We start from the raw sequence: 12,510 nt of genomic DNA, 5'->3' as shown, positions 1-12,510 counted from the left end.
ATCTGCTTTTTCTAAAGAGAGCGTCCAGTCTGACTGGACGCTCTCTAGTATAAAAGGCCACCCGGAACCACTTCAGCCAGGGCTTTAGGCCACCAGTGGCTTCCGAGTGGTGGCCGGAGCCTTGCAGAGACACACGCGTAAGGGGACCCCACTGGACAGCTGTTTCTTTGCTTCTGCTGTGTGCTTGCCTACCTCTTTGAGGGACAGCAAACCTCTCGCAGTGCCTGCTGTGGTTGCCCTGCTTTTTTGGACACCACAGCTTTACTCTTGGTGCCATGGAGCTGGAGTTGCCCCTGGACGTGCGATGGCCCCACACAGCCAGGCTGCAGCTTTTGCAGCACTTTGTGCCAGCTGCCTTCCCGGTTCTGCACGAGCTCGACCCCGAGATCATTCTGGGGACCCTCCCTGGGAGTGGGAGCTACACTCTGGCAACCACAGCCCCACAGTGGAGAGACATTTCTGGAGGCTTGACACCAGATCTGACTGGTGGGATTGGCTGGTCATGGAGCGGTGGGAAGACCAGCAGTGGCTCCAAAACTTCAGTATGCGGAAGGCCACCTTTTTGGAGCTATGTGCCTGGCTTGCCCCCATCTTCCGGAGATACAACATCCACCTGCGGCCCACCACCCCCCTGGAGAAGTGGGTCCCAATCACCATCTGGAAGCTCGCCATCCCCCGACAGCTACCAGTCAGTGGGCAACCAGTGTGGCATGGGGAACTCCACTGTCAGGGACCTCCTCAAGGAGGTAAGGCACTCTGGGGCTGCAGTCCTTGTGGGGGGAGGCAGAGTCCTGGAAAAGGGGTACCTTCAGGAAAGAGGGTTTGAGGGCTGTGGGGGGTGGAGTGGCGGTGGAGGGTAAGGCCCGTCCATGGGGGGTTGTGCTGTCTCACCCTCTCACAGGCCTGCTGCTGGGGTGGGGGCACATAGGGGGTGGCTCCTGGGGTGTTTGGGGGAGGGGGTAGAGGTGGCATGTGGGCACCTCCCAAAGGCTCAGGCACTCCCTCTTTCATTCTCCGCTTTGTATGTTTGTTTGTCTCCTTCTGCTGGTTGTGAGGGCCATCAACTCCATCCTGCCGTGGACGGTCATTCTCCTGGGAGACCTGTACCTGACCATGGCTGGATTTGCTGCCCTGGGGTTCCTGAATTGTGCTGGAGCCATAGATGGGACCCACATACCAATCCGTGCACATAAACATTGAGCGGCCCAGTATATTAATAGGAAGGGCTATTTTCGATGATGTTACAGACCCTGGTCGAACCCCAAGGATAGTTTGTCGGGTGGTCGGGCAGGGCACACGATGCCCTCATGTTTCGGAACTCTAGCCTGTACGGGAAGCTGGAGGTCGGCACATTTTTCCCCTGCCATGAACTAGCAGTTGAGGACATGCAGATGCCATTGTGCATCATGGGGGATGTGGCTTATCCCCCCAATGCTGTGGTTTATGAAGCCTTATAGCAGACATCTGGACCCCAGCAGGGATCAATTTAACGCCTCCTGAACCAACACAGGATCCAGGTCGAGTGTGCTCTTAGCCGCCTCAAGGCGCAGTTCAGGTGCATGCTGACCCGCCTCAACGTGGGGGAGCACAACATACCCAAGGTGGTCGCGGTATGTTGTGTCCTCCACAACATTATGGAGAAGAAGGGGGAGGCCTTCCTCCCAGGGTAGGAGGCAGACACCAGCTGTGAGGGGCGAGCCTTTGAGCAGCCATGGATAGCTGCTGTCCACTAGGCCCATCAGGACAGGGTGTGAATCCAGGAGGCCCTGAGGGAGAGCTTCTCTCAAGGACCTCCGCAACAGGGACCTCTGGCTTGCTGCCCTATCCCTACCCCAGCACAACCCCTCCCTTTACCCCTTCTCTGACCTCTTAATAAAACACCTGTTTGGTGGTCTGGGGGGCAGTTAGATGTGCCACCTTGGGTGCAGGGACCTCATCAGAGTTGGGGTTGAATGGGTCCAGGAACCACAAGGGGTAGGCAGAAGCAGAGGCTGGAGCGGGGTTAGGGATGGCAGGGGGGGTCATAGGCATCACGTGGGGAGGGGGCATGGGCATTACTTGTGGAAAGAGCAGAGGCATTGCATGGGGGGCAGAGGGAGGGGAAAAGGGCGTCGCGGGGGGCAGGAGGGTGGTAGGCAGGAGGAGCGACCGCAGGCGGGTGTGCCATCATTTCCCTCATGACAGCACAAATGCCATCACACTGCTGCGTGAGCTGGTCGCAGGCACGTTTCCGCCACTCTGCGTCCTTTGTGGATCTTCTGCGCCAGGGTCGGCTGCATGTCGCGTCGGATGCGGACGTGCAGGCGCATGAGGTCTTTCTGGACCCTGGCGTTCTTTTGGGTCCCCTGGACTGTGGCAGCTGGCTCAGGTGGCGTGGCTCGCCCCTCAGTCCCAACTGGTCTGGCTGTGGAGAACACAAAGAGGGAGAGGCGGTCAGTCGTCCATGCAGACACTGTCCCTGAGGCCGTGTCCTCCTTTGTGAGCAGCGACCAACAGTCCTCGGGCCCTGCCTCTCAGGGGCCCCAAGGTACCCAGGGGACCATGCTGCCCGCTTCCTCCCCGCCCGCAGCCCATGGACAAGCAGGCAAGGGAAGTGTCCAGCCACGGTGGGATCTCATGGGCAGCAGAGGAACCGGGAGCAGCCTGGCCCCGTCTGAGGTCTACCTCCCCCCCCCCCCCCGCCGCAGTTCGCAGCACTGCCTGCAGGAGTGGATGATGCCTTGCTGTGTGTGGCACTCCTCGGCGTGTCTGGGGTCATGCCTGCACCCTTGTGGCTAGCCTGCTTCCAGCCTTGGCGGATGCCGGGAGGGCCCGCCTCTCCCTTGGACCAGACGTGTGTGTGTCCTCCCCTGAGCCTAGCGGCAGGATCCCACCCCTGCTTAGGGGCTGCCTGCTGAGTCCTCGTGCTGCACACGAGCGCTGAATGTGGTTCCACGTGCACGGACTGCAGCACAATGTCCAGTCTGAGCGACACTCGCTCCCCGCCCCCTGTGCACCCGCCTCCCCCTCCCTGTGTGTGTGACAAACTAAGAGCACTCACCTAAAGATCTCGCCCTCGTGTCAGATGAGAACTGGGTGACATCTTGGCTGACAGGCACCGGCTCCAGGGACAGGGTGACTGTGTCCATCTCCTCCTCCTCTTCCTGCTGTCTGTGGTTCTCCTCCTCCTCCACCATGACCTCCAGCTCTTCCAATCCCTTCCACTGCTGATTATCACTGCCTACAATGTAGCACTTCCTGTTCTAGCTCCCAAAACACTTTGTGCAGGAAGGAGGTGCCATATGCTTTATTTTCCAGATGGAGAAACTGAGGCAGAAATGCCAAGTGGCTGCTGTGGGAAGTTCAGCAGTAAAGCTGGGAATAGAACCTATGACACTCCACTGAGCCAGACATGGTATTTTTGGCAGGCAAGTGTTATTGGATGTTATGCCATATAATAGAATGCCATAGCCTTGATACGTTTAGTCCTGGTATTGAGCATCCTCTAATGGTGGTCTGTGATTGCTGTGTATTGGGTATAAATAGCTCCTTTCACACCATAGCAAGTGGGGAGAAAGTGGGTCCCTAGCGCAAGTTATACTGTAATATAGACTCTCTGTACAAAACAAAACAAAGCCATTCTGGGGAGCCATTTGAGTCCGTCTTTTAAATTATGATTATCAAGGCAAGATTTAGGTTGTTTTTTTTTTAACAAATATGTATATATAAAATAAGCATCACAACCTTTTGGGGCTTTTCCAGTCTCCTAGGTAAATAAAATATGTTCACAGAGGGTGTTTTCTTATACGTTACGATTTTTGTGTTTGTAATGTGTGTTTATCTAATAGACCAAAACGGCCTTTTTGGAGATATTCCACTCTGGTGGGTAAATATGTATTTATAAATGCTTGTAAAAATGTATTATTTACCCAGTAGACTGTCCTTGCTCCTAAAGAGCCTTTATGGTTTCTCATATGATTCTGCACTTAGCTCCCTAATAAACATCTTCTCTTACGGTTATTGAGCACACGCTGTTCCACAGAGACGTGGAAAACAGTTCTCATAAAAGAAAAACAGACAAAACCTTTGCCACAAATTCAAAATAGTTATTGATCGGGTACAAGCACCCCTAGGAGACTGTATTGTGTTAGATCCTATACAAACACATAGGGCCTTGTTCCAAAGGAGCTCACTCTTTTGTTGTTGTTCTATGTACTGAGTCCAGGCCTAAGATTCTGGTTATTAGGTGCTGCTGTGACAGTTGCCCCTTTGGCTACGATTGAACCTGGGTTTGAACTGGGGACCTTCGGAGCTAAAAGTTATTACAGCTTGAGCTAAAGAGCAAGCCTGGGTGGGAAGCAGCTGCGACACCTCATAGCCTCTGTGGATTAACACAGGTGGCTCTTCTGATATACTCACCAGTGGGTTACACAATCACAAGACAAATAAATAATGAGGGTAGTAAGAGGCAGTCTCTCTCCTGATTAAATGAGAGAGAAAAAGGTTGGCACCCCAGACTCAGAGGAAGTAACTCACCCAAGATACACAGCAGGTCACTGAGGGCGTGTCTACACAGCATAGTTATTTTGGAATAACGGCCGTTATGCTGAAATAACTATGTGAGCGTCTACACAGCAATTCCGTTATTTTGAAATAATTTCAAATTAATGGATGGCTTATTCCATCTTCTGTAAAACTCATTCTACGAAGACTACAGTGTAGATGTGCTATTTTGAAATAATCTATTTTGGAATAACTATTCCAGAATAGCTTATTTTGAAATAACTGTACAGTGTAGACATAGCCTGAGAGAACTAGGAATAGAATCCAGATCACCTGGTTCCTCCCATTCTTCTCCATTATACCGTAGCATTGCTATATTGTTCCCCCCCACATACACACTTGATTCCCATTCATTCCCCTGCATTTTATGTGTGCTTCTTTGAGTCCCGTTTTCCACTTACATAACCACATTGACTGTAGTTAACAAGGGTTAGATAAACTACATTTACATGTAGCCACAGTAGCACAGACAGAGTCAAATGGTGGTATCTGCTACCTGCCCCAGGTACAAATCCTCCTGGAACTTATGGGAACATAAGTAAGGTGCCTAGACTGTGACAGCTGCTTTCCGCTACCATTTCTACTCTACTATTGTAGCTGGCATTATTTATATGATGATTTCAGAGGTTACCCATTGCTGAAATCTAACTCATCACTAGAGCCCTGCAAATCCTCATATATCTGCCCTATATCCGCAGGTCTCTGCCTCTGCAGATATGGATGTGGATATCTGAGGCTCGTTTTTGCAGATGCTGACATAATTTTTTTATCTAAAGCCCTGCAAATTGGCAAATATCTGCTTTATAGCCACAGGTATCCTCATCCACAGTTGTCAATGCGGATCTCCCTTATTTGTTCTGTTCTTTCATGATCTTTCTTTTGGATACTTAGCTTTCCAGGTGTGTTTTGGTGTAGGGACTTAACTAGCTTGTACTAAGACATAGAACAAATGTTCTGATTTTGGCAAGTTTCCTATATGCTTATATGGTATGTTTATTTCAGCAAATGCCAAGAGTTCTGGGATATGTAGCATGATTGGACAGTTTGGTCTAGCTCATTGTTACAGTATCTGTGCATATGGTATTGCTGCTTATTGCATCTCTCTCTCTCTCTCTCTCTCTCATATGCATAGGACATACTAATAATTCTTATATGCCAGTCAGTATATATTATTCAACATTGATGAGAGCTAGAACAAGTATGTCTATGTGAATAGGGAATCACACCCCTAACTCCAAGCGCAGACATGCCCACAGAGCAGCCAATAGTAGGCTGCTGTTTTACCACAAGCACTGCCTTCTAGGTACAATCTTCCATCATGATGCTCCTGTTATGGAACAGTTTTACCCCAATGATGGCACTGTTGCATGATGAAAGGCTACCTGTGAGTGTATTGATCCCAGAGTACAAGTAAATTAAGGCTGGGATTTTCAAAGACCCTAAGGGAATTAGATACCTGACTGTTTTAATGGGAGTTGGGTACCTAATTCACTGACGGCTCTTTGGGAAAACCCAAAATGAGGATTGGTGACCACCTGCCAGAAGTAAGAACCTGCAGGTAGCCTGCTTACCGCTAGCCTATAGCCCAACAAATCTTAGAAGATCAGCCAGTTCCCAGCTGAGATTGTGGACTGGCCAAACTGTCTGATTGGCTAAGGAGTTTAAGCAGACCCACTCTTAAGGCCAGCAGCTGAAACAATGCTTGTGTCTCCTTTTTCCCAGCAGCCTTGCCCCTGTAATGGATCCAGTCTTCCCTCACACAGGTAACTCAGTCCTGAGCCTCTGTTCTGATTCCTGACTTCCGCTTTGACTCTTGGCAGCTGGTCTCTGACTGCTCCCCGGGCCCTGTGCTCCCATCCCTGACTACCGACCCCTGTTCTAGCTCTTGTTCTTGTCACTAGGCACGACTGCCCACGTCCCACTCACTGGCGTGACCAGAGAACATAGGCAACATCCCTCTCTGCATGGCCCTCTTCTCCCAGGGGAAGTGTCTTCAAAATTGCGTCATAATTCAGATGCAGGCTTTGCCGAGAGAGGATGCCTAGAAAAGCAGCGCTGTGGGGAACAGGTGAAACAAACTCAGCACCGCTGCATCGCATTCAAAGGCCAAAGAGCAGCTGCAGTAGTTCAGCATGAAGCTGTTGACTCCAGCATGCTTTTTACAGGCAAACAATATCAAAGGCACAAGAAAGGATGATGCTACACGCTTTCCGTGGAAGCGATTGATGTGGACAGCACCCTGTTAACCAGCTTCCTGATTAATGCCTCCTAGTATTGGATAACGGCACCCCCACGAGGCCTCTTCTCTGGTGTTTTGAAGGATGTTAACCGAATATATCATTGTCCTTTACTGAATCTCTCCTTGTCGGCAGGGATCCGTGCTGCTTTCCTCAACAAGAGGCCATGGTCAGAGTCCAGATCTTCCACCCCAGGCATCACACTGAGACTAAGCAGAAGAAGATGGCAGCCAACAAAGCAAAAAAACAACGTGGAACCTCTAGACTCCAAGACATATTTTTAAAATGCTCTGTTTCTGCACTCTGCAGTGATAAATATGCCCCGCTAAATGGGGATACTCCAGCATTGCAGAATTGATCTTACCATCTTACAGAGGTATGGTGAGGAGGAACACATTAGAAATGCTCAGATACTATAGCCACAAAGGCCTGGTAACTATCAAAAATAGACAGCGCTCCTGGGCTATGAAACTGGTTGGTTTTGGATATTACACACACGATTTATTTTTTAACAATCTGACAGTGTCCCCTATATGTCAAACTTCAATGCAGAGGTGACAGGTGCCTGTGAGACAGGGGGTGCAGCAACCAGAGGGTAGAGAGTATTCAGAAGTACCCCATTCAGCAATTAAAATTTTGGTCATCAGCAGGTGGTACCACGAGTCACCTACGCATCGATACTTTCCTCCACAGCTATCTGCAGAGTAGAGGCAGGTAGTGAGGATTTTTATGCTAAGATCCCCCAGTCCAATAAAATAGAAACCAGCATAAAATTTTACTAAAGAAACAATAATTGGCCTCATGAGTATAAAGATTCTGTCTGTTTTTTTTAGAGAACACTTATATGTGTTACAAGCAACCTATTTCCTCAACTTTAAAAAAAACCCTCATTCTCTATGGCACCAAAGATGGAATAATTGCCAAAGTTATCTGTGTCACAATAACTTATTATTCTAGAAAGATGAAGCTGTTACCCAGAGGTCATGCCTGACCCAATAATGAGAGCATCAAACATTGCTATAAATAATTAAACCAGGTACATTACTGAGCTCCTGGTCCTTCCCTTCTCATGGACATAGAAGTCCCTTCATTATGTGCAATTTTATTACTGGTGAGTGCCAATCACAAAACCACAGGGTGCCATGGGCTGTGATTTATACAGGTATTGAAATTAACGAAGGATAAATTAGTAGGGATGAAATGGGAGAAGCAACCAACCCTCTGCCCATATTTAGAAGTAAGCTTCAAACCAAACCTTTAAAGCATCTTGTTAGGTCTGATTTTTGTTTCTTTCTGCTTTCCAGCCAGGATTAAAAATTGAAATTGATTAAGGGCCTCTTCGCCAGGCCATATTCTTCTGTGTTGCTGTGGTGTCAATGCTTATGATTTTCCATGAGCAAAGAGCAGCGCTAGCCTTTCAGTCGAAGTACAGGGATGAAGATGAGGTGGAATCTAAACAGAACATCAGGGATATCTCCAGGAGAAAGCATGGAGAGTGAGTGCCCCCTGTTCTAGCTCTGAGAAAAAATGGCAATGATCTGTGACCGTAGGAAGATCCTTTTATGTTCTGTGTCTGCCTTTAAATTTCTGAACTTCACATTGATAACAGCATGTGCAACCCTCTGGTGAATATGTGCTACACAACCCCTTTCACCCGTAGAAGATCTGACTCTGATACAGTTCCATTCAGGGAGACTGGGCTTTTTAGCTCAAGCTGTAGCACTTTGTGTTTTTAGCTCTGAAGGTCCCCAGTTCGGTCCCCAGTGTGACAACTAAATAGGGCCGCCATCCCATAAGGGATTGTTAACTGTCTTACAATTTGGAATTGAGATTAAAGGGTTAATTGCTTTGAAGTTGTTACTTGGGCTTTGCCCTGTTGTAACTGTGACTAAATTGATCCTGTTACCTGAATCTGCTACATCTTCTTTCAACTTTCTTATCCTTTTCATTAGAAATACATTGGGTATATTTCTAATGAACAGGATAAGATATAAACTATATATATTTTATATGTTGTTAATAAAAACATTCTCATTGTATATATATGCGGTGAGGACTTTTTTATTCCATCCACAACTGATACAGAAAATGTATAAATTGGAAAATTACAAAAACCAGCTCAGGGTATTAGCCAGCCCATCCCTTATCAGACAGAGCTGGAAAAAACTATTTTGTAGAAATCCAACAAATATCCTATCACCACCATTTAATGCTGTTTGTCCCTTAACAACAGTGATTGATTTTGTTTGGTCTTGCAAACACAAATTATCCCATAATCATCTTAGCCTGCCAGGCATTCTTACATTGACTTGTTTGTGTTTTAATCGGGGGGGAAATGCAGTGATTGTCATGAAAAATGGAAAAGGTTAGGGACAAGCAACATTTTTCTTTTTCCCTTGGCAGAGGGATGTGCATCCACTCGAATTAGTTGTGGTGCTGGTGGTGGGTTTAATTTGATACAAAAAGGGACATGAATCCAACAATTAAATTACAAAGTGTTGTTTGATTGTTTATGATTTCTATGTAACAGTTGCTTCAGGATTCACCTGAGATGATATCTTCGAGATCATATGGTTGTTTCACACCAAACAAAAATACTCAGCAGGACACTAAAAGACAGTATTTTCTAACTACATATAATTCTGCATAACCAATGGTTTGGTTGTTTAGTATTAGCTTCAGTCCAGCAGGATGAAACTGAATGGGCAATTTCACACTGTTTTTGAATAGCAGAGTATTTCCTCTAGCAAACATATAAATATAAAGAGGGGGAAGGGCAAACATTGCTCCTGTGCATATTATTTTGCAAAGACTCATATTATTTTGTTAATATGTCTTAGTAGAGATCCCTTCTCTCTTCTTATGGAGTCTTGTCTAGGAGCCTTAATTTCCACTGTGTGTCATGAGTACAAAGAGTAGCCTTTCCTTAAGATACTATGCTGATTGAAAATATGTATCTGACACCCAAGGATCTCTTGATGCCAAGTTGAAAATGGCATAGAAGCGCATCAAAATTACAAGGATCTCCATGACCCAGTATTTACTTTCTAGTTCCCCAAAGTATGTTGTTATGTCAGGTATCTGCTGAAAGCTGGTATCACACTGGTAGTCATAATCGTTGTGAAATCCATGTGTTATTACTATTAATTTAAGAATGACATTCTTAAGGCCTGGCAGTGTATGACAGGTCACCAAGAGACAGTGTGCCTTGAGACAGACTCCATCAACAGCAGGTGGGAAACTTTTAGTCCTAGCTGACCATTGTGTGGTTTACAATAGAAGTCTATTTTGTACCTTGAGTCCAATGCTGATGAAGAGATTGTGGGGACTTGAGAAGGAAAATTAACTGGAAGAGGTCAACAGCAGGATGGAGAAATCTTGTTCTAGTGCTGGGTGTGAAGAAGACCTGGGTTCTAAGACGTAACTAGCAAGCGGGTCCTGTTGAATCCAAGGATCTGATCATTCTGAGTGTGTCTGGTGGGTAAAGAGCTGGGCATGCTACAGGGAAGCTCTGAACTTTCAGGTGTTGGAGTTTGCCTGTATCTAGCCTGTATGCAGGACATGTTTGTTGTGCTGTGTTTGGAGAATTGGGCAGCTGGCCCCTTGAACGGATAGTCAAGGCTTCCACATGAGAAGGAGTGGGGTCAGCAAGGTTCTCCACAACACTGAGTACTCCCGGGGAAGTTTATTACTCAGTATAAGGCTTCAAAGTAAGTGTAAAGAAAGGCCTCTTTGAACAGAGGTAGCTCTGTAAATGGGATCTGTCACAAATGAGTGTTAGAATCTATTAAATTAAAAACTTTTATAGAGAGAATCAAGTGCTGAGGATCTGGTAATGTGCAGACCCTACCTCCTCTGTTGATGCACAGAATAGCTCAAGCAATAAGAAGAAGCAGTGCAACCTCCCCTTCTTATTGAATTCTTTATTGTGCATTTGACAACCATTGCAACAGGGTTTCTCATTTTACAATTTATGATGACTTAGGCATTCAAGCAAAGTGTCGGAGAAGAATTTACAAAACTAGTGCAAATTCTTGGGTCCGGGCTATTGGCAAGTCAGACTCTTCCCCATGATATGCTATGGCAGTTAAGGCCTGCAGGGTAACTGAGCCTCGATTTAACCACTTGGGGACAGGGCATTCTCAGTGGAAGTTTCTTGATTGGAATTCACTAGCTCCAGCTAAAACAACGAGAAGTCCTGTGGCACCTTAGTGAACAACAGATTTATTAGGGCATAAGCTAAATAATAAATATTAGTAAATAAACCGATTAGTGTCTAAGACAGGGCTACTCAACATGCGGCCCATGGGCTGCATGCAGCCTGTGGAAAATTTGTTTGTGGCCTGCGGTGTGGTTTGGGTTTACATGGGACTCAACATGTGGCCCCCGGGTGGGATTGTTTGAACATGGTTTCCACTGGGAACATGCTCCACAACAGCGAGGCGTCTCCTAGGCGGCGTGAGCTTTGAAAGATGCAAGCAGATGGGCTGGCTGGAAGAGACGGGTACAGGGTGTCGGTGTTTCTAGCCCCCGGGGAGGAGGTGTAGGGAGCGCTGGGGAATTGTAGGAAGTGCTGGCTGCTTAGCCTTGTGGGCAGAGCCTGAGAGGTGCTGACTGGCTCACTCTGACCACGTCTGGGTCCGGCACCGTGGCTGGGCAGCCCTCCCTCTGTCCCGCACATGGACTCCCACATGGGGACGTCAGCCCTGCTGGGAATCCAGGATGGATCTCCTGGGCACTTGTCCTTTTTTGCCTCTCATGTCTGGCCTGACTCACCCAGCTCCCCGCCCACTGCAGGTTGGAGCGCTCTGGCCTGGAAACTTTTTCTGAGTAAAATCACTCCAAGAAATGCAGGACATTTCATTAAGAAACATCTTGGTAACAACTGCTCTCCACAAATAACGTACATGCCAGCCTAGGTTCAGGACCGGATTGAAGTTGACATCACGATGGATCGTCAGTAAATGCCCCTTCTACAAGGTAAGGGGCAATAACCACATAACAGAGCATGGAATCCTAATTAGGGATGTTAAATTTAGATTAATTTACTAATTGAATAGTCGATGGGATTTCCATCGACTATTTGATTTGTCTATAAGGGCACCTCTGCCTTTGAACTAGCCGTGATGGGCTCTTGCTACAGTTCAAAAGCAGAAGCACAGCACCCTGCTGGCCCTTCACTCCCACGGCAGCTGAGCCTTTGAAATGTACAAGAGCCCTTCCAAAATTCCTCATTACTTTTTTATTTCTTACTAATTTTGGATATTATCCACAGTAATAGCTAATCATTTTTAATCCTCCTGGGCCTATGATTATCTTGAGGTAATGAGTTCCACAGGTTAATTGTGGGGTTTTTTTTTTTGGTATGTGTACAGGGAAAGTATTCCCTTAAAATTATCATTCAGGGCACAGCGGAAGTTATCTCTTTTCTTAGGCCAACACCTGACGTGAGAGGGAATGAGCTCATGTTGATTTGTTTGGAGGAGCAATTCTTACCTGTCTAGTGCTGATCGCAAGTGTTCTATCAATGAACATGCCCCCAGCCCAAGATGTATCACTTGGCACATTTTCATTTTTATAAAATGGGAAAACTGCCCTTCAAACTGATCAATGTTGTTTCATTGTTTCCTAGCACTGCCCACCCCTCTTTCTGTCTCCTCCTGATGTCTCTGTTTATACTTTAATTGCAAGCTTTCTGGGACAGGGACTATCTTCCTGTCCCGTATTTGTA

This window comes from Pelodiscus sinensis, chromosome 28 (genome assembly GCF_052426305.1).
Source record: "Pelodiscus sinensis isolate ZL-2025 chromosome 28, ASM5242630v1, whole genome shotgun sequence".
Classification (NCBI taxonomy): domain Eukaryota; kingdom Metazoa; phylum Chordata; order Testudines; family Trionychidae; genus Pelodiscus; species Pelodiscus sinensis.
This window is presented reverse-complemented; position numbering follows the sequence as displayed.